Source organism: Cygnus atratus, chromosome 16 (assembly GCF_013377495.2).
Source record: "Cygnus atratus isolate AKBS03 ecotype Queensland, Australia chromosome 16, CAtr_DNAZoo_HiC_assembly, whole genome shotgun sequence".
NCBI lineage: Eukaryota > Metazoa > Chordata > Aves > Anseriformes > Anatidae > Cygnus > Cygnus atratus.
The window spans coordinates 7,591,739-7,615,423 of record NC_066377.1 but is presented as its reverse complement, the minus strand read 5'-3'; positions in this window follow the sequence as shown (position 1 = coordinate 7,615,423).

Here is a 23,685-nt window from a genome sequence, read left to right as displayed (position 1 = left end):
CTTGAATCTGCTTTTCTTGAACTGCATCCTTTCCTTCATGTTATTTCCACTGCTTGTACCACTTTGAATTGTAATCCTATCTTCTAACACAATCACAATCCCTCGCAGTTTGTGTCATTTGGAACAGTAATAAGCATCCTCTGGTCCATCACACAGATCTTTAATGAAATATTACTAGACCTACAGAAGCCCATTTAATATCTTTCCAGTTCTACAGTTGGCCATCGCTGAGTATTTTTGAAGAGAGTTTTTCAACAGAATAGTATTTTCAGCTGGGCCATGCTGTTTATTGGGATCCCCCGTGAAGCCATCTCAAAATTCTGTGCTGAAGCAACGGGCACATGAGTAGGATGCCATTCGCAGAGAATAGCGACAGCTTAGTTTTGAAAGACAGTTGCTCCAAGTTCTGAGATGTTGGCAGTGAGCATTAATATTCTCACCTGCTATTTTTATGTCTTCCAGGTGCAACAAAATGATATAAAAAACAAGATCTCTCAGTTGTCGAGTTTTCTTCAAGCCTTACAGAACTTAAAATCCATGGAAATCTTATTCCTGGATCCTTTTCAACACAGCCTTAACATGGGTATACATGTGCACCGACGTATTTGAGTGTTTTCTGCTAAATTCTGCTACTAAACTAAGTTATGCACATTAATTAAAAAGTTTACAGCCAGTTTTACAATTTACTTGAAGGTTGCTAAACATCTTATTTGCTCCTATACTTAAATACAATTAATATAAATAAAAAAATGTATGAGCAGCATTTTGTGTTGATAAATAAATTTGAAGTTTTTCCAAAGACTTTATCTTTCTACATGGAGGACAATGAGTTAGATTTATCTGCAGACCATACAGGCAAATCAGAATCAAAAGAAGTTGTTTTAGCTACTCATGTTTCCTATTGCTATTTTGCACTTCTCCAGCAGGGAAGGTTTAACAGGAGGTTAAGATGATGTAAGGTATTTAAAGATGATTATTTTTCTGTTCTGCCACTATGGACAAGCCTTTCTCCTCTATCCACAGATTTGTGCTTGCACTACAGCTGCATTTCCAGGTGTGGTTGCATCCCTGTACTTCACATTTCGTCTGGAATTCCTTTTGCTGTCTCTTATAATGGTCAGTCCCTAATTTTAGGAGGCTCTTTTCATCTGATAGACCAGCTCTTAAAACCCTTGCTTTAAAACTCCACTCCATAAGTGCTTGCATTTTTCATGAACTTTGGGTGCATCTGGTCTCAAGGACAGTATATTCTTTACTTCAACATTAGAAAAAAGCCTGACATCAAAAATCCTATGCTATTAGCAGATCATTTCGTTCGATCAGTTTAAAGAGCAAGACTCAAATGTAGAGCATTAACCTTGGTCCCACAGCTTCTCTATGCAGCGATCAACAGACCATCAGGTTCATGTGGGAGACTGTACCTGTCTTGACTTTCCTGAGTTAACTCATGGGGAGGACAGTTTTATGAAAAACTGAGATCCCTGGAGAAGAGTGTCAGACTTTGTGCAGATGAAAAGCTGGCAATCCTGTGCACATATCCTTCTGCACATCATAAAGAGGTGACAGTTATGATAGTGTTTATTAGAGTGGAAATTTTTCATGCTCCTGTGGCATCTGATAACTGTTATATGCACTAACGAATGACTCATGAATGGCTATCAGAAGTAAGCCGGAGCATAAAGTCAGAAATTCAAAGGCAGTTTCAGAGTTGAAAGCAGCAAAGAGTCTTCACAGCTCTGGTGTTACACCCGTTGAGCTTGGAGCATCCCAGTAAAAGACAAAATGCTGTTTGGTTCAGGGTAAAGCCAGAGAGATGGTTCAAAACAATAACACAGGTTCTGCCAGCTGCCTGCTCCCTCTTTCAGATACAAGTGTTTCATCAACTACAAGATAATGGTCATAACATGTCACTTGAACTAGGTTTCCATCTAACATTAATTCTGCACAAATATTTCACATTTGCAAATTATTGCTTGGATCTCATGCAATAAAGGTATGAACATCTGAAGAAAAGGGAAGCTGTTTTCAAATCCACCCCTCCTTTTTTTGTTTTTTTAAATCGGTCCTGTTCAGCCACAGGAGTCTCACGTGGACACGAGCAGATGAAGTGTGTGACTGACTAGGCACGTACCTACTAGTCTTCCCAGTACCATTTAAGAGACAGACCGCTAGAACAGGATGGAGATTTTCATTTGGGCAACATCCTTTTATTACTGTAAGGAAGATACCCTTTGCATGCTTTCTTCCTAAATAAGGCTTCATCTTGCTTTTGAGATTGTTTGATTTGTTTAGCAGCTTGGAAAGATCAGTATGGAAATTTTCAAAATTTCTGCTGTAACTTGGTGTTGCAGTCACTGCCGAGGAGGAGCAGGATGTATCAGCAGCCAAGTGGCTCTGACTTTGTGCCAAGACAGTCTCCTGTTTAGTCAGCTGCTACCTGTACAAGCTTTACTGAACTGCCCCATTACAGTGCTTCTATCCTCAGACAGGTGGGTCTTTGAAGAGGGGCAGTTATCATGGAATCAAGAATCCGTACATCTGATACGGTTCATAAAAGGATGCTCACAAATACCTGTATTTTCTTTTGTCACAGAAGTACAGGACAGCATTGTCCCCTCCCCAGAGCTGGCCATGGTCCCCTTTTCTCTATCATATTGATCCACCCTCAGCATGACAAACAGCAGATGAGCTTCTCTTTCTCCTTGATTTTCTCTAGGTAATATAAAATTCAGCATCCGAGGTGCTCTTTTAAAAGTAGGTTACCTCCTGATGACAATAAGAATTCATATTTGTGCTGACAATAGTGGATGATGTTAGTACTGTGCTGCCTATATTTCAAACAAAACAAAACCCAAAACACCAAGAACAAAAGGTGTCTTCACTTCTTCACTAAAATTCCATCAGTTCGAGTCAAGGACAACTTTCACCACTTCAGTTCACAAACAAACGCTGTTAAACTCCAACCAAATTGTGGATTGCAGAGCAAAGCTCTTGCTATTTTCACGAGGCATGGAGACTTGTAGCTGGAAAGAATTTTTTAGAGGATGCTTTTTTCTTTTTGTGTAAAATAAAAGATAGCTTGGATTTCTACAGAAAAAAAATCCATTCTCTGCATGCCCCCCCACATCTCGGAGCTGTAATTCCTTCAGTACTCCCTGTAAGATCTCTAATCTTTACAGTCAAGCACAAAAGCTGCTAATATAAATATTTGCAATACTATCATATGCTGGAGAGTCTTGAGTGATGAACTGTTCTGTAATTTGCAGCCCACTAGCTGTGGGTGCTGTTTCCATTATGCGGAAGGAATGTGGTAGTCTGACAGAAAGCATTAAACAACAGGAAGGTTTTACACAGTGCTAAGTACAGGGGTTTGCCACTTCAGTGCGAAATACTACAATGTATTTGTACTACTTCTAATAAGACAAGGATAAGTAAATCAGGGTCACCAAGTGGACTGTTCCAGTGAGTTATGAAAGTGAGAGTAACAAACTTGAATTTACAATGCATGCCCTTTAGCTAAATCTGAGATTTGTTGCAGTTATTTTGGCCTTATTAAAGTATAATATTAACGTCCATAAGAGAAAATTTGTTATTCCAAAGACACTTCTATACCAAACAATGCTATATTTAGAGACAATAACTATCTTGCATTGCATAATCTGGCATTCGTACCACAAGGGAGTCATATGGCATTATTCACTAATGACAGGAAGGCTTCTGGCTCCTTTTCCTGGTGTAATAAATATCCCTTTAGAGCAAACAAACTAGATGGGGTGTACCACAGAGCTGCAAGATTTTTTTTTATTTTTAATTGCAAATCAGTGAAAATAGTTTTCAAGTCCTTATCATGAGACTTATTGCAACTGGTATGGTAGGAGTTAAATTCTATCAGACTTTTAAAATCAGTAATAGATCAAATACAACTACCAGATCACACTGCTGAAAATTCACCTTGAGCTTAAGCACCAAGAAGCACCTGTTTATGTCTGATGCTCTACGCAAGTCTGGCAAACTAAAGCTTAGGGGATTGGGTATCCGTAATAATAGAAATCATTATTACAGACTGCAAGTACTATGGATTTAGGCTATGGTTGTTTTGGCTGAGATGAGATTTCACAACTATTCCATGACCGGACTGGTCTTGGGCTAAAGCATGCCATGAATCAACAGTTCTTGGCAAACCTAACTTAAGGTTCTTCTCTTCAGGAGGCCTTGGCAAGTGGAGCATGACTATTAGGCAACATCCTTAAAACAACAGCATTGGTTAAATAGAGGAAACTAAGCATTTAGGAGAAAGTAGATTTTAAAACAATAAGTTCTACATACATCTATAGTGCCTAAATACTCAGGTGAGAAACAGAAGTCTGCCTACTTTCTTCAAACTTCCCAGAAGAAGTGCCTTCTGTTTTCTCTCTCCCTTTTGTGAGATACTTGGCCTTTTTAAAACTTGCCAGAGTAGTTCTGATTGCCTGTGTTTTTTTTCCTGTCCTAGTTAAAAGTAGTTTTGTCAGTTTGATGATTTTTCCTCATTCTCAAATAGGTTAATGCTTTGGCATTGGTCCTTTACAACTAAATGGTCTGCAATAACATGGCCTGTAACAGACCTCTCCTGCATTGGTTTTTTCTTACTCCCTTTTTTCTTTCTCCAGACAGTCAATCCTCTCTTATGTTAAATCAATTTGACTGAAAAAAACACAACACCAGAAAAATGGAAAAATCCACCACCACCCCCAAAAATAACCAAGTGAGCATGTGGTAGTCCTGCATTATTGCAGAACAATCTCAAATCCATCAGTGTCACTAGGAATCTGTTCTTCCAGTGGATTGATTCACAAAGGAAAAGCGATGGGTGTCTCTAGGAGGTTCCTAGCCCAGAACAGCACTGTTGGCTGTGGGTGTGTAGCCAAAGGGTGGAACACAGAACAGCAATAGAGCAAGTATCACACAAAATCTCCAAAGCTTGCAAAAAATATACCTTTGAAAGTCTAATTGGAACATCTAAGAAGGCTTCAGGTATCTATGAAGTTAACAGTTTGCTACCCTGAACCACATCTTTGTGGTCTCTCTAACTTGATAATGCCCTTAATTCCTCCATTTTTGGCCTTCACACCTCTGCCTCCTGGCTGCCCAGAACTCTTGGCAAGCTTTCTTCTCAATCTATGAGATGCATTTGAAGGATATGGATGGGTGTTGATGGGGTAACCCAGATTATCAGTATCATTGACTCATTAATTCCTTTTTCCTCACAGAGTGCTATAAAGGTATCCCTTATTCAGGTGCCCTGTTAGAGTTTTTCATTTTTCTTGAAAGATGTCAAAATCAGTCTCTCAGACATTGAACTAATATTATTTGTAATGAATTAAAGAAGAAGGTCGCGCCAGATAGCAGCTGGACATTGTCTTCAAAAGACTTGCAAAAATGGAAAGATTTGATCCCCAAAGCACTGCTTAGCAAAGTCTGTATTTAAGAACTCAGGGCTGGGAAGATAACTCGTGTAGCTGCTTCTCATTAAGATACAAGTGTGCAATTACACAGAATGCAGAAAATTAAATCTCCATGGTTTGTGGCATTTTGCCATTTAACTTCAAGTTTCAAAACAAAACAAAAAGCCCACCAAACAGCAGAAAGTGATAAAGAAAAGAGACACAACAAGACTGTGTGAAATAGTGTGGCAATGAGTAACAAAAGCCAAACATTTCAGAGTGCTAGTCAGTGCCCAAAGCCCTTCTCTCACAATCTCCTGAGAAAACATCCTCACACCACAGAACAGAGATGGACAAGTCATCCTTCTCTCTGAATTTTGTGGAGTTTAGGTTAGAAAATGATATCCAGAATCCCCTCCTTGCAAAAAGACAAAAACCCCAAAGAACTGTTAGGCATTTCTTTCTAAAGAAGTTTCTCTAACACCGTAAAAAGTATATTGCTTCCTTTTTATAGAGCAGAACTGCTCTGCAACAGGTAAATACATATGTTCTTTTATATTTTTCATGCTCTGGATAACACATCAAGGCATTTTATAGATATCAGGTCAGTGCTGACACGTAACCATTGAAACCGTCAGCTGCACAGAAAGTAACAACCCATCTCAACTCTATCCAAACGTAGGAAGTGAAGACAGACTCTGCATCGCATCGAAAGTTCACCAGCCTTTTAATAGAGAGAACATGATTATTTATACTGAATGTGGCCAATCCAGACGTGTTAAAACAACTAGAAATTGCACAAGAACTTTAAGTACAGGAACCAATAGCCATCTAAACTGAGACCTATTATAACATTATTTTGGCCATTCTGAGTGAATACTGAAGAAGGAAAAACTAAGGAAGTCCACGGATACACGAATGTCTGCCTTAGCTCCCCTTCCATACCAGCTGGGCAAAGTCGGGCTGACTCCAACAAACATGGGACCGGAAAATGAAGCCTGCCACGACCATTGTGCGGGGTGCTTCAGGCACAGTTTTCTTCTCTCATCATTAACAATGCAAATTCTGATGAAACACTACCATTGCAATCTGCTCTAAAAGCCCAAAATAAGATTCCAAAATTTTTTATGCATATTGGCAGACACATATTTTATACAAACATGATTTTCCAGTCAGGTTGTAATGCCATCTCAGAGTAAATTTTTGCAGTTAAGTTATAAACCCCTGAAAGCAGCATTTTATAATGGAAATGCTGATACAAGCTTAACCAGAGCAGCAAGAAGAGTGCCATACACTATAAAAATAAAAGTGAATCATAAAGCAGTTAAGGTTTGATTACTATAAAATACCTGGGCTTCAAATTTTGTTTCAGATTTTTTTTTTAATTACTTATGACCTAGAGATACTTTTTGGACAGATAATGTCTAGGGAATTAGATCAAAGATCCTTTTTGTAACTTCAGAATACAGCACTAATGTGTTCGATGGTCTCCTTCTAGCATAAAACATGAGACTTTGAAAGTTATTTGGTCTACTTGTAAATAACAGTGTGAAGTAGAGCTTGCAATTAAAGTGAAACTCCTTCTCTAAACTCCAGCCAACCAAAACTGAGATTCATAGGGGTAAAACAGAAAAAAAACAAAAAAAAACAAAAAAAATCTCCCAAGATTTCAAAGATGCCTGGTAGGAATATTCCTTAATTGAGCCATGCTTTAGAGCTGCATGGAATTGTTCTTATTAAAAATTAAATAAGAACAGAGGAGAAGAACATGGGAGCTTTTGAGAGATTAGAGCTTTGTAAGATTTACTTAAAAGGTTTCTATTAGACTTCAGGGGTTCTCTCACATATGAAAAACTCACCTACACAAAATAGGCTGAAAAGCTAGGGTTCCATCTATTAAAAACCACAATCAATTGACTGGAAAAAAAAGATTTTTTTTTTCCAAAACAGCAGTACTATTCATGTTGAATCCATGTTTTTTTTTTTTTTTTTTCTAAATAATCACCACATTTTTTAAAGTCAGTATGTTCATTTTTAACCTACATTTATTCTTGATTTTTCCTATTTAACTAATTGAGAACCAGTTCTGTTTGTCTGGGCTTCTCTCTGCTGTCTTGCTTCCCACCTAACAGTTTGCAAGGGGCTGAGTATTGTTTGAGAAGCGCACAGAAGTTACCTTACACTGACCACATACTGTGAGCTCAGTATCCATGGGGACTAGAGCTACTGGCTCTCTGGAGAATGAATTTCTAGAGGGTGAACGGTATGTGAAACGTGGCTTGAAGATCTTGCTGCAAATGCAGGCCCTTCTGGAATTTTATCACCTTTCTTCAGTTAAACTTCAGGTTTGCTTTGAAATCCTTAAATATGCCACCTGCTATGTTATTTTGGAATCCACCTGCAAAAAATGGAGCCTTAAGATTCATCAGATGGGGACAAAAAAAACATTCTCAGTTCTTTGGCTTCCATCTGTGCTAACTCTGCCTTAGCAAGTGCACCTTCTGCATCACGCCAAGCTTTGAAGTATTGGCAGACTTTGGGGATTTCACAAATGAAACACTTAATACTTCTGGGCAACCCGAGGAGCTTTGCTGATCTTTGTTCATATTACGTTTCTAGCTCAGTCAAGTTGGCTCACAGACCAATTTCCCATTAGGTTTTTTATCAAAATCTCAAATGACACATTACCGACCTATTCTCTTCTCTGCAAAGCTATTGCATGTTTTAAAAGGAGCTAATCCTGACTCCCACGTAATTATCAATAAGCATTGGAAGCTTTAAAAGATGCGACTGAATGCGGTTTGGGTTGATGTTATAGGTCCATAAAAAAAAAAAAAAACAGGAGAAAAATGACTGCTAATTAACGCAATATGTACTAATGTAAAAGCAATAGAAGCCTTATTGCATGCTTTGGTTTAAAGGGGTGTACCTCACTGATCAATCAGAAGAAGACTGCTCAGAAAAATAATATACTGAAAACAAAATATGTAGTTTCTTATGGGTTTCTGGGCTGCCCTACCCAGTTTGCTTCAGCAAACCCAGCAGCCTACCTGGCTGCAGGCCCTCTGTGGCTCAAGGGACTTCCAGAGGCTGCAGCAGCTCTCTCTATCCCACATTGTTATTAAAATGCATTGAAAGTGAACTATTAGTGAACACGATAAATTCATTTTTTTTGCCACCTCCATTATGGCAGTCTGAAATCTCTATTCTACAAGGGAGATTGTGAAGATGTTAAGAGTAAAAATTGGTCAATCCAAGTTCCCCCCAGAACTGTTTCATCAGGACAGAGGATATGGAGACTGTAAATCCTGGTATTTTCAGCTCAGCAAGGATTTACTAACTGATCTTTATAACCCCTATCCCTAAAGCACAAAAATGATTAAAAGCAAGTAAGGGGAAAGAAAAAGATGCTACTTCTGTGCCCAGTTCTTCTGGGAACCACGTTACGTCTGCAGCCTGTCCTTCTGGGAACAGCATTTCAGAGCTGTTGGTGTCTGTGCTTTCTAGGGACTAGAGACGAGCAAAAAAACTGAAATGAATAACTTAATCTGCAGGTTTAAGCTTTTTTTTTTTTTTTCCCTGCTTATACTACTTTTATTAGTACATTATGGTTTGACTTCATTGTCTTTTATTTCTTTACAATGAACAAATGCTCTGAAATTTAAAAGGGGAATAGAATATACAAAATAATTAAAAGCTAGGACACAGTTAACAATAGAAAGGAACTGAAGGTAAGAGTGCTCAGCAGATTAGAGGAAGGCTTACAAAATATTTCAGTAAAGAGGACAGAAGACACCAAGTGGGTTACATAAACAGAGAGAAAAGATGAGGCACTGACAGCTCGGCTCCCTATTGCAGCTTGTGCAATACAGAGCAGCACAGTTTTAAAGACCTCAGCAGCAGACCGATGATGACACAGAGGAGAGATTTTGCACAACAGCAATCAACATGTTTTGCAGGTGAGAAAGACAAAATGAATATATGTAGGTAGATTTTTTGAGCATGTGCAAGTGCAGCCAAGGGACAGATTAGAGAGGAAAGGTAAGATCTCTCGTACAATCGCTTTCTATAGCAAGGTGTACAGATGACAGGAAAAACTGTGAGCAACCTAAAAAGTATAACTGGGAACAATGGAAAATTCAGGATTAGTATTAGGAATTAGAATTAGTGTTGCTGTGAACGTTTACCAGCCTAAGAAACAGCATCACAAATGAAATGATCTTTATACTACTTCCTGACTAAAGCAGCATGTCTAGCCTGCAGAATTGTGATAGAGGAGAAGCAGGGAAAGAGAGAAATAAAATAAATTAACCCCCTAACAAACTTCTACTATGCACATTGACTCTTAACACCAAATATATGTTCTTCCTATGCAACACTCCTTTATTCATTTAGTATTGTATTCTTACTTTCAATGTAGCTGACATAATTACTGGTTTTGACGATATCAAAGATTTACTTTATGTACACTTTTTTTTAAAGGGAAAGGTACGCACACTTAGAGAACACACGTCTATCATATAATTAAATTCCTTCCCTGTTTTAATATTCTGTAGTTTTCTTCATATCCCTATATGAATTTCATATTGCAATTGTTAGGCGTTACAGCCTGAAGTATACAAAGTCATTCTATGGGAGTCTGGCAAACCCCAAGCAAACTTGAACAAGTTCTAAACATACCTGCAAACATTTTTTTATTATTATTTTTTTAAATCAATAGCCTGATAAAAAATTTGATGGTTAATCATCTTATTGACTTAGGCATTTCTAAAGATCTTCCTAGGAGTTATTTTCTTAAATCCTTAAGGTCCCTTCTAACAAATGACACACTTTGACCAACACCATAACAAAGGAAATTAAGTTTTCTTAAAATCCTAAAAAAATTAAAATATTTTTAAAAGCTTAAAGGGATGTAATTTTTATTTTATTTTTTTTGAGCAGGGCAGGCTGCCTTGTGGTCACAGAATTTTAAAATGATTTCAGTGAAGAGCTCTGCTCTTCAGTATTAACTCACACAATCTACTCCAAGGCTCACATATATCTTACCATGGAACTAGGATAACAGGAGACCTTTATAAAGATCCACAGCTCATTTTTTCTTCCTTTAAATAGGGGGTAAAAAAATTATCAAGAATTTACCATTGCTGGTCTGAAGAACCACCTAAAAAACCCAGATGTTATACAAGTTTTTTTTTTTTTTTTTTTTTTTTTTAAATCTCATAGTTCATATTGTTAAAGAAAGTTTCTTTTTGGTTGTAGTATTTTACTTGAGAACCTATTTTTATGATAAATTCCGTTTATGAAAATATGAATAAATAAAGGTGAAATGGATCAGTACATATCGACATGCCAGACAGGGCCAAGTATATCAGAACCTTTCTTACTCTCCCCGACATTTTAAAATTCCTTTTTCCAGCAGAGTCAGCAAGTACAGCAATTTTATCAGGTGATAGTGTTAATTAATTATATTAAAATGTTGACTAACCACAAAATCCAGTCATAGAGAATGAAAACTAGCAGTGTTTTGCTGAGTTACTCATATAGTGAGCTTCTATGAACTTAACTATGGTTTAGCACATATTTATAGAAGGGGCTATGCTAATGCAAACCTCCTCCTTGCTCTTAACATTTTGTGCTCCCTATTTAGGGTCATCAACTGCTCAGTCAACAGTATTTAAATGTTTACTGACGTGGCATTAGCCTCATATCACTTCCACTGTAAACGTACACCAGAATAGCACACATGAAGTGAATATATCAACATTGTATAAGCCTAACAGACAAAGACTCCAACTGCTGCTGCCATTCACTTTGATAAAATACTGGCCATTAATAATTAGTATTCATTTGCTCTAATTAAGGAATATAGATAATGGAAGCTGGATTTAGAATAGCGTGAAGCAGCTTTCTGGGGCTTGCCACATTCAGGTTGGGCCAAATCTAACCCAAGACTTGGGAGCTGCTTGCATAAGGTGGACCCGAGGCTGCCAGAGCACCCTGGTCTCCAGAATGGGACCCACAAAGTGTTGTGCGAGGCATTGGAGAGGTTTCTAGCAGCAGACACAGACTGCAGCCTTGCTCAGGTCCTGCACATCTCAAGCACCAGATTTTGTGAATTATGCAGTGCTAAAGGTCAGCATAGCAGATGCACAGATGCTTTTCTTTCTGTGTTATCACACAGCAAGCTTGTATGAGTGAACAAGTCATGTGGAGCAGGTAGAGAGTTTTACAGCTCAGTTTGGTGGCTGATGGGGTGCAGATGATCCCTGGCTAGAGCTGCAGAGAGGAGAGGGAGTTCTGCTTCCTTTTCGGTCAGTGCAGTCCATAGCCATGGATGGACTTGGTCAGTGCCTTTGTTCATCTGTTTGCTTCAGATGCAAGCCACTGAGGAGCCATCACACAGACACCACTGAAATTAAATTTTAAAATCACTTGTACAGGTTCTCCTTAAGAAAGGCTAAATATAAGCGCCAAATTACTGACAGATGCTACTGCTCTAAAGCAAGCATTTATTCGGAGAAGTGTGCTCCCTGTGGGTCTTACCAGACTCAACTGACCAGGCCTTTCATCCTGAAGCACTGTGATGGTTTCCCTTCCTCCTCTGTTTAATTACTGCTTCTGACAAAATTGCAGCCGTCTCCAAGTTCAACCTGCAGGTTGAGCCCAGCAAGCTCACACTGCTGCTCTACCCTGACCAGCACTCAGGAAGCAACGATTGGCAGCTACTCAGAAGGAAATTTTCAGCTGAGACGCACATCTACCTGCCCAAATACAACCCCTCCATCCTCTCCGGGGCTTAAGTAAAGATGCTTGATTTTTGATTTGCTTGAACCACTGGCTAAACACACACACAGGCATCCACCTCAACCAAGAGGCAGTTACTGCTGGCTCTATTTACCTGCCTGCTGAGACTAGGTGCATCCTGCAGCACTTGGCTAAACTCCATCATGTTTAAGCTTTTCACTGCAGGCACTGGTGGAGCAGCACTTTTGATTTTTAGCTGCAAGTAGGTAGCTATAAACTGTTCTTATCATTGCTGATATGAGCTCAAATATTAAAAGTTTATATCAGCTGTGGAAGTTTTTGCAAAGCAAAAAGAAACATACATTTGCAGTTTAAGATCAGAGTATGCAAGAGTAGCCATATGACCTGCGTATCTAAACTGAGTTTCACAAGTTTACATCATTGACTTTAGTATCAATAGTTCTGGGCATAACATAGCCCATTGACAACTGGAGTTCTGCTGGGAATAACAGGCTAAGCAAAGCACGTTATACCTATTATATTATAGTTTTGATTTTTCTATCCTTTGAAATTGCAAAATCATTGGCACTTTAAAAAAGAATTCCCCTAGATTCCCCTTAAATGTTGCCTCTTCCCTAATTCCTCTTTATTCTCAGTAATTAAAAGAGAACTATTATGCTTGTTAGAAAGGTTGAACATAGAGTGCAACCGAACAATGTTCCACCTCTAAGCTTTAAAATGGTAAATTTAAATTAAACAAACTCCACAAAATGAATAAAGCTTACCCCAAATCCTACTTTTTTGTTCCCCTCCTATACTTTCTGGGAAGAGGCCAAATTACATACTAAGCACTTCTAAAGGGCTTAATAACACAATCAGATTTGATGTGAAAATGGTTATAGATTCTGCTCTACAGTAGTGTTAGTTGGCTGAGCTATAAAATATCTATATCTCTGTATCAATGATAGATGACCCAGTATAATAAAAGATCTTGACTTGCGTGTATGTTAACAATTAATGGGATGTATAATGTATCACATACTGTGTGTGGAAGGTAATAAAGAGGTGTAAATGAGAATTACGCTGGTTAATTGGTGTCATTAATGGTTCTTTTGTTCTGCTAGAAAAGCAGTATCTTACTCCGAAGACGATATTGTAGGGCTGACTGCAGACTTCAAGTCAAGAGTTGAGACAAGTTAAAAATGTCAGCTCAGCTATGAAATTGCTTCTACAAGGATGTTTCCTGACATGAAACCCGCTTAAATCCAGATTCAGTCCTGCCTATCAAACAGACCCCTTTCCTTCTCTCATGATTGCCCTCAGACCTCACTCTCACTTTGCAAAGCAGCCCTCTGTATGGCTCCCTCTCATACAGATCAGGCAGATGCTCTCAGTGTTTTCCAGGCAGTCATTGTCCTGGTTGATTGTTTTTTTTTTTCTTCTTCTCCAAATAAACTGTCATCTTCTGACCCTCCCTGCCTATCCTCTCCATCCATGAAGCAGAAGCAGCAAGTCACTGAGGTGTTACCTCTGTGATAGCCAATTTTCCCCATCTTTTATTTTTTTTATAATAAAAAATGTGACCCTCTAGAAAAGTATTTTGAATTTCAAAGAGCTTTAAGCCATTGGACTTACATAGAGAAAATAAATTCTTGACTAATAGTTATCCGTTATCCTCCTTCCATGAACTTAGTTGTAAACAGAAGAACACAACACAGAAGAACCACTATTGTAAGGAATAAAGATGAGGAGAAAAAAAGAATGTTCCAAGATCAGGGCAGAAAGCAGGCACAGAGATAAGAATTGTGTCTGCTGTTATAGCAATGTTTCTTTTTGTGATTTGGAAGACCAGCTTTACAGCAGTTGGTAAATTAAATTCTACAATCATCAGCTGGCTAGAACTTGTGTAATTTTTTTTTGTACAGGGCTCTGAACATTTTATGAAAGATTGCTATAATTCCAGCTCTTATGAAACACAAGTAGAGGAGTTAAATACTTTCTCCCAGTTCAGAGAGGAAACTGGTACCTGGGAGTGAAAGCCAGGTTTCCAAACTCCACTCTATCCACAAGAATATGCTGATATCCCTCTATGGGAGGAAAGAAAGCATGTGAAAACGCAAAGCACTGCAAAGCCTCTGTCACTTCTATACAAATCTACCAGCCAGTGGTTCTTACTCGACAGCTTGGGAAAAGAGCCAGCAAACATACATCATTTTAAAGGTGAAACCTACTAACCACACCAAAAAATATTTAGCAATTATAATAAAAGATACCTTTTTAACGAGTGACTTTTTAATCAGCTCTACAGTGCTGTAAATCAAACCGTGCAGGATGTTTTCCAAAAGACTAAGTGCTAAGCCACTGAATTTAAATGGTCTGACAAACGATGGGCCATATACTGCCCACTGACACATCAGGAGCTCTGTAGTGGATTTAAGGCAATGCAGAACTCTATAAAATCACTGTATCACATTCAGAGTTTTGATTTTTACATCCTTCTTCAGTATTTGTGTGTTAATTTAGTGCTTGTGGAAGATGCCAGGCATAGTGAGGTCCTTTCAAGCCAAAGCATTAGCTCAGCAAGTAACGTAAACCTCCAGATAGGCTTCTAAATTTGGCTTTCAGTGCTAAACATCGTGATCAAGTAGAGAGGTATATTTATACAGGCAGGCTCGGACTGATGCAAAATCGATCATCCTGTGCTCTTGGTTTGGTGGCCATGAGTGTGCCACTTCAGAAAGTGGGCAGAGATGTTTCCTTAAGTCTGCCCCTACCTGCATCTCTAGATACAGCTAGAGCTATGCTCAGTTTAAGTCTTTTGACTTTGCTGTACTGACAGCTGTGAAAGACAAGTGTGAAGGTCAAGTACACAATATCCTGACTGAAAGCTTTATGCCTAATCTTAAAGTCTCCAAGCCTAACAAGATTTTTTCCAAGATATATGTCCTGAACAGTGACAGACCATACAACAATCTTTTCAAGTATACCATCATTCGCACTGTGTTTGAGGCCAAAAACCAGGATCACCACCCCAGGGTGGCAGCTACTTGCTGAATATCCAGGCAATGAAAGACATTTACCCACAGGAAGAAGGCCCAGATTTTTCAAAGCTGTTTAGTCATTGCTCTGACCACTGCTGCTAAATCTAAGTTACCCGGATTGTTAGTTTACCTTCTGAAAAGTGACCTGGGCACACTGGAAAGTTGACTTCAATCATCATTTTTAGGAAATTAATTGAATAATAAGAAACCATTGCAGAGATGAAAGCAAACTTCAGTAAATCTAGCTTAACTCACTTCTGTTAAGAAAGTTGTTGCTGGAATGGGATGCCTGAAAAATAACAATCATTTTCAGCAGCTCCCTTTAGTGCCCTGACCAATGCCCTATTTTGCTTATACCTAAACCAGCCTTGAACCCCAAATCAGTATAATCCCATATCTCACTGGAGAGCATTAACTTTTTCACATTTTCACACTATGGACATCTGTGGATTTTAAAATTTTCAGAGCATTTTGAGTACATCTTTTCTCTTGAACAAATTTGCATAACTAAAAGCAAACAGGCGATATAAAAATGCATTTGTGTGATCATCATTTTAAGGGGTTGACTAAAACCTTTTTAGGGAGACAATTAGAAATGCAGAGGGAGTGTGGCTGATTTATGTGCGTGACAGATTCACTAACTACTCTGTCTTGGTATATTCTGAGTTCTCCAGTCCCATTATCGATGGTAAACAGCCCCAATAAATATTTCTCTTTTGACCTGTATGCTTATATTTCATTAGCATGTATTAAACATGGGCCAATATCAGTGCAACTTATCCAAACTCAAGTTCTGTTGGGTGCAGTTAGTTTTGAGTGTGCAAAGTTGCACCAAAAAATGGAAGATAGCTATAGAATACAACTGCATTCTGGGTAGTTTAAAGACAGTATTTCTAAACAACTCTGAAACTATTTAATCTTAAACTGTTTACTGTTTTTTGGATATGCTTATAATTGGATGATATGATGAAAAAGAAAGAACACCAAGCTATTTAACTGTTTAGGAACCATAACAGCAAAGGAATTTAAGTACACACATTTGGCACGTCATCTGCCTTCCCCTCTAATGGTCTTTCTCTGCAGCTTTCCTTCCTAGCTTAAATGCTTCCAACAAGCAACATCATTTTTCTTAGTTGTCTCTCCTGGAAACATCCTCTTCAGATAAATCTACAAGCAACTGACTGTATGTTTATTAGTTATTTGGGTCCTTTTTCAATTTCTCAAGTAACTCTGATTTCTCACCCATAACTACTGAAGTCATCCAAAGCAAGGCATTTCCTCACAATACCCAGCAATGCAATTTACTAATTCAACACCTATTTTTGAGAATAGGCTTTACCTAAAAGCCACAAACACATTCATCAGCTGTTCTGAATGTGCACTGCCTTCTTGCAGGGGCATTGCCAGTGCAGGGATCTTGTGAAATTGCCGTTCTTTGAAACAATAACATCTTGGAATAACAAGATGGTACCTACTAAAACCACAACATTTACTAACTTGGCAAAGTCCATGCTGCTAAGGCAGGATATGGTCTTTACCATCAGAGATTTCTGATCTAGGGCTCACCTTGCAACACTGTCTTAGAATGGTGGAAAGTGAAATATCAGTGACGTGGTAGTCTGTAATATAAACCAGACCCTATTCTGACTCCTGCTTAGGAATTACACTGTACATCTCAGAAGGAAGAAAAGTATTTCGATTTAAGGTAACAACCTCATCATGCTTACGTCCCAGTTCTTACACAGGCTGCAGAAAAACCTAGCTCACACAATACAGTCAGTATACACATCTACCTCACAAACAGAAAGGAGCACTTACACCTACGTTCCTGCCACTCTATTGAGGCAGCAGTCCAACTTCAGGAGACGTTTTGGATCCAGACTTGAAAATGGATCTGGTCCCAGAAAAGTTCACGTATACAGCTGTGAACATCATGCTTTTGATGGTGGTTAATAATTTTTGAAAGATCTAATAGAAAAATGCATCTTATTTTAAATAAAGATGGTATCAGTTAACAAGGAATACACATAAAAAAATCCCCCTCCTCTTTTTATTTTTTGTCCTCCTCTCCTCTTTTCTCTCTCAAATAACTCCTGCAAAGAGACAAGCCCACACAGACCTTTATGCTTACAGGGTCTTACAAACTTTAATGAGACTTCTATCGGGAAGAAGGGCAGTCGCTGCAGGACAGCAGCACTGCTCACTGCTGCTGCTCGCACACGTCCCCAGCAGCCCATCTCACTTTTCGCCTGGGCTCCGAGAATAGTCATCTCTGACACTGCCAAAGGTAAACCACATTCAGAGGACAGGAATAACAATTGTAACATTCAGTATGTCACCAGAGTCCATTATCTTTTTATTATTCCTAGTTAGCCTGTCAGGAAACATTTGCTACATACAATAGTGAAAAAGCATGGCACCAAGTGAATAACCAGAGACTAATCCTGACCTACCTCCATTTGTTATTTCACCCTGATTCTTACACGACGAGTTTCTAACAGAAGGGGCAAAAGGATATTTGGATATTCTTTCATCCTTCCTTGTGGTTAGGTTTTCTCTGCTACAATCCTATTATCGACAATCCAGATGAAAGCAAATTTGTACTCCTCCTAGTTCAAGGATATGGCCTGGATGGCTTGCTCCAGGCTGTCACCCTGCATCTGCTGCAGTTCTTTCACAGAGTTTTAGATTTGGCACAGGGATTTTAATTTTAGTTGCTATACTCTGATCTCAGTCCAGATTAGGTTTAAAAGCTAATGATCAACAACGAACCACGTTTACTTCATATTATAAATCTCACTTGGTGTGCAGCAGCTCTTAAGGAAAATAGGCTTTTATAGAAGATCTGTTTTTTTACCCTATAAACTCCTCATCTTAAGACAGACCATTCCAAAATTCCAGTTTCATTTAGTTGTCATTGACTCCTTCACAGAGCTCAGTGCTGAAAAGTACACATCACACTGCCTCAGAAACCAGGGAAAGACTTAAAAGTAAAGCTTCAAGGCATACATAAGAGACTCACAGATGATAGGTGTATTACAATATATTTTGTTCTCTGTATGAAGCAATATTCCACTAATATTGATAAGAATTGGATATGCACATCTAGAGGCAGAAGCACACATTTGTTTGCCTGTAAATCATTTTTAAGTTCAGGAAATAAATGTGTCAGTATTGTTTTCACAGACGTCTTAGATTCAGGTGGCATTATGAAGACCAGAATGCTCTGACTGGAAAATAATTTCTGTTTCAGGCACATCATTTCTTTGAAGCAAAGAATGTGAAAGTTTATAATGCTCACCCAGAAATCAGTAATAATTTATTACTTATAGAGATGTCTGTGCTCTGAAGTGTACAGGACATGGGATGAAATCTGGGACCTATTCAAGTTAATAACAAAACTGCCACACTTTAAAAGGGAGGTAGCCTCTATAGTTTAGAGTCTACAAGCAGATACTGGACCCTGAAAGTTTTAATTGAAACTTCAGAGAAGAATCAGACTGTATCAGGCTAGAAGCCTTTCACTGATTTTAGGAATCACTTGACCTGGTTGAAGCAATGTGTTGCAGTACAATGCATCTCCAGAAAAGTCAGTGAATAATATCTACTTAAACAATTAATGAGAAATATTTAAAAAGCCACAACAAAAACACCCAAACAACAATGAAGCTCACATGGACACGGGACAAACAACAAAAATAAAAGTAACACAAAGTAAAACAATTTGTTCTTCAGGGAAATAGAAATCACATTCTCATTTATAGGCGCTCATGACAAAAAAAAAAAAAAGAACACTGACAGTGCCCTTTTAAGTGTACAAGCTTTCTACACTGAAGAATATAGTCTGGTTGAAATTAGTATAAATCTCACAGTGTATTAAAGCATCAGAAGATGAGGGTAGCTATGGTAATTCTAGCACTTTATTAAACACCAGACAAATTGAAGAGTACATTTCCTGCTTTTTGAAAGAAATGAATGATATCTTCTGATTGGGGAATGCTAAGGGCAAAGGAAGCTGGCTGAAACGGCTTAAAAACAGTACTGCAGTACATTTATCAGGACATTTAGTGTGGCTTTTCATGGGAAAATGGTGGAAGGAGAAGGGGGGAGTGATTTTTATTGCTAAAATTAATTTTATTGCAGTGCTAACTAACCCTCTTCCCCCCTGGAATCATACACAAATAAAGAAAAATGACAGGGAATGCTCTTTCTTTTGTGCTTTTTCAGTACTCGCTTGTGTTTTCAACAGCACAGGGCTAGACCTGAGCTGTGCACTGCACCATTCTTCTGCCCAACAAACTACAGCATGGAAAACAGATATATAAAGAACGAAGAATCTGATTAAGAAAAGTACATTTATATTTTGACTGGGTTTTATTTTTAACATAAAACATCTTGAAAAAAGTTTTATGATTTAGCATTTATGAATGACTAGATTTTAAGAGAATTGTAATATTTTTTTTAGGGTATTTCAGCTCTATGAGTTATTTCTTGTAGATTCAGATAATGACATTATAAATCTTTCTGTGGAGGCAATTACTAAGGCAGAAATGGCCTATTCCCCATTGGCTTTTAGGCTCAGCTTACTGACATATTACAAGCAGGCTTACCATGGTCATTAAAAACTGATCTGGGATTTATTGTACCTCTTTAAACTCTCAGTACTTTGAAAAGTATTGAACAGAAAGGAATACAAGGTGAAGTTACAAAGAGATTCAACGAAGCAATCAGGGGAAAAATAGGCTTAATTTATCCCAGTAAGGCCCACCAGAAGCGCCACAAAAATATTTGAAATTGAGCTTTGAGTCCTTAATAGAGATCATTCACAATAGCTATTAATCATATCAAATGGAAACACTTCTAAACAGAGGGTTTGGGAACATAAAGGACATCAACATGAGATTACAGGGCAGAAAACAAAGCCAAGATTTTGACTGCAAATAATGACAAAATAGCTGCCCAATGCAGTACACAAGAATGAAAAAATTCAGCTACAGCAACTTTTGTTGCCTAGATCCCAGTCACCTGCAGTGCAAGCAGGAATTTTATCTATACCTTATGTTAACATCGGACCTCAGATCATCGCACCGTGCTCGCATTTCAGGGCAATCTCTGGTGGCCAGCAGTAGGGCAGGCATTTAAACAAATGCCTGAGAGCACAAATGCGCCATCATCTTGTGCAAGCGGATCTAAATGAAGGCCAGAATGCAAGAAATACTAACAACCACTGGATTTGACCAGGACTGGCGTGCTCATTAACAGTCAAAGGTCAGTGATAAAATTTGTTTCATCATCTGTCAGTTAACCTTCAGTTCCAGGTTGCCAATGACAGAAGCTGCATCTTCAGAACTGCTGCAGCCCCAAACCGCTTACAGCCCTCCTTCCTCTGGGACATACCCAAGATGCTTGGAGCACTTGGGAGATTGTCTAGTGCAGTGCATACCTCTCATTTCTTAGGGCTTTTGTCCCAGGTTTAAAGCTGCCTTTGCAGGAATGAATTGCTGCTTGGGGAGGGGGGGAGCTACTTTGTGGCTCTTTTATACTCTTACGGTCATCACTGAGAATCCCATTTGTTTTAGGCGAAAACACCACCAGGGATGACTGGTGTCTCAGTGTGTTATATGGCTTTACAAAATAAAACCATTAGTTGTATGTTGCTGTAAGGAGATGATCAAACCCTCAGTTCTATCAACAATTCTGTTACCAGATCACAACTGCCTGAAAAATGTCCTTTTTTTTTTTTTTTTTTTTTTTGAGAGAGAGATTTTCATCTTTGGTTTTAATTCTCAAAAAATAGGTGTTAATTTGGATATCTTTCTAGACAACTATAAATGGATGTCAGATTTTCAATAGGAAATGGTTTGGTACATTATAAAAACCATACTACAGGTATATGAAGGCTGTTGATCTAAGAACTAAATGTCACTTCTGGCTTGTAAGTCAGAATGTTGTACAATACATTAAGTTGGTCAACATTCATTTTAAAGAATGTTTTAACATAATATTCATTTCAAGCCTGAAACCAACTTATTACAGGTAGTCTAAAAACACAGCCTTCTCGTTAAGTTTGCATTTTCCAGAGGGATTTGTCACTCTAAAATTCTCTTTACTTTTCACCAGGAATAAACTGAACTGTATTTGAAAATAATGGCTTTAATTATAATTGGCATATCTGAGCCTACAGCTAGTGCCAGTCACTTTAGTAAGTGACATTACTTACGACACTGGCAAGATCAGAGCCTTTTATCACTTTTTTTTTTTTTTTAAATTATTAATAGGAGACCAATTTCCAACCTTCTCTAATATCTGATAATCTCTGGATAACTGGAGATGGGTAAAGATAGAGACTAACATCCAGAACTGGCCCCCACTAGTAATCCCTAAAAATCCACGTTATTCAGAGTACAGTCTTCTCAAGATGAACAGAAATTAAAAGATTTACATCCACTTTGACCAAAGTCGCTGTCATATGGTTTCTGTATATAAATCAGGGATGAGAAACCCACACACCAGAACTAGGCACAGCCCTTGACCTTAACTCATATTTTTGGTGCATACAAACCACCGAAAGTGCCTGACAGAGCTATTCATCACTGTTAAAGTTCTGAAGAAATATTTGCTAGAAGTGGCATAGTACCACACCAGAGCCCAAAGGGTGAGAGATAAGGGTTAGCTAGAGAAAGGAGGAGGCCAGTTGGGGCTGGGTAGCTTTGAGCTTGATGCAACACCCAACGGATGGGTCAGATGAGGGGTGTACCATTGTATTATTCTGTCCCTTCTCTTCCTCCTCATGTATTTGCTCTGTTAGGCAGCCCAGCTTAGGCTCATGTTCAGTGCAGATCTAGCAAAACTAATAGTTAATCATTAAGAATTGAAACAGCGCAGGTTTGTTCTTAGCTAAGTAAACTCACAGCTTCCACTACAGGCAAGTGGAGGCAGGTAGACCTGACTGCAGAGTATGGCGCCATACATGTAGGATCTGCCTCCACATATACAGAATTTGTCTAAAATACTATTTCCATTAAGACAAAGCTTATTCTGACTCGCTCTTCCTTCTTGGAATGTACACAGCATTGATTTACACTTTAGTAGTAATAACTTCAGCTATTAGAGTGCTCTTAGTATCCTTTTTAAATTGGCTTCAAGCATTTGGGGAGTCATTGTCAGGCCATCTAGAATGTAGATAAAGAGATCCTATGGCAGAGTAATATTCTGTATAAACTCCAGTCGAGGGACGATGATATATTTCCCATAACTCTTGCATTGCGTGCATTCCGATAACATGTGGACGAAGTGTTCCAGAATATATATTACATCACCAGCCCCCTTATCATTATTCAGAAACATCGGCAGAGTGAATCCTGTTCAGAGTCCAGGAGATCTGCAATGTAATTTTGCTTTTAGAGAAGACCTTAATCACCCAGTGATTATTTTGACTGTTAGTACCAACGTTATCTCATGCATAGCTTGACATTTGAGTGTTTGCATCTGAATCCCTGAGTTCGTTCTTTCAGCATCCTTAGCTAGCTAACATTATGTTGAAGAATTATTTTTAATGTATTTTCCATAAAAAAATCTAGAAGCATCAACTATGCTACATCAGCTGAGTCACGACTCTAAGACAACAGACTTTACTGACATGCCCAATTCCTGATATTCCAGAAATGAGTGAATAGCCCTCTAACACGCTTAATTCTGTAAGCAAAACCATGTAAGAATTAACCTTTTCATATCTGTTGAAATTCTCTGGTTAATTTTTAAAATTTACTTAAATTTAATGGTGTAACATCAGCTGCAAAATACAAGACCCAACTCCATTCTCTATCTTTTAAATTCAAGAGGGGCTAAAATTCTGTCTGGTTTCCTTTAGCTCCTTTCTAACAAATATAAGGATTTCTTCTTAATTTCAGGGAATCATTTTGCATATTATACAAAAGATTATTTCATGAAAATAGCTGAAGTTTCTGTCAGACTAGTAGAAAGAAAAAGGACAGGCCATCGAAGATGTAAACTTAAGAATGCTAATTTGTATTTTTATATGATAAACCTCAGGATAACTATCAAAGGTAAATAAGGTGAAGTTTTGTGAATGTTGATTGCTTGATATAAAATGTGTTACTTTTTTTTCCCCCTCTTGGGCAGACAATTATACAGAGACAAAATAATAGCAGCCAAAAGGCAGACAGAAGTCAAGAGTAACATAACGATACAGTAGGACAAATTTGTGCCTGTAAATATATAACAAGAATGATGGTGAAAGACTACTGCAACTAGTGACGAGGAAATGTGCAAATGTACACACTTGCATTTTACCTTTACATATGCATTGTTAATTTTTCCTAATCATTTTTACTTATTTCCCAAATATTTCACCACAAGATGTCCTACCTGACAGCTGGGTTAGAAGTGTAGCCGCTGTGCATGCAGACAGAAGTGGCTTCTGTGGCAACACAGATTCATTGACAGTGTCCAACGCC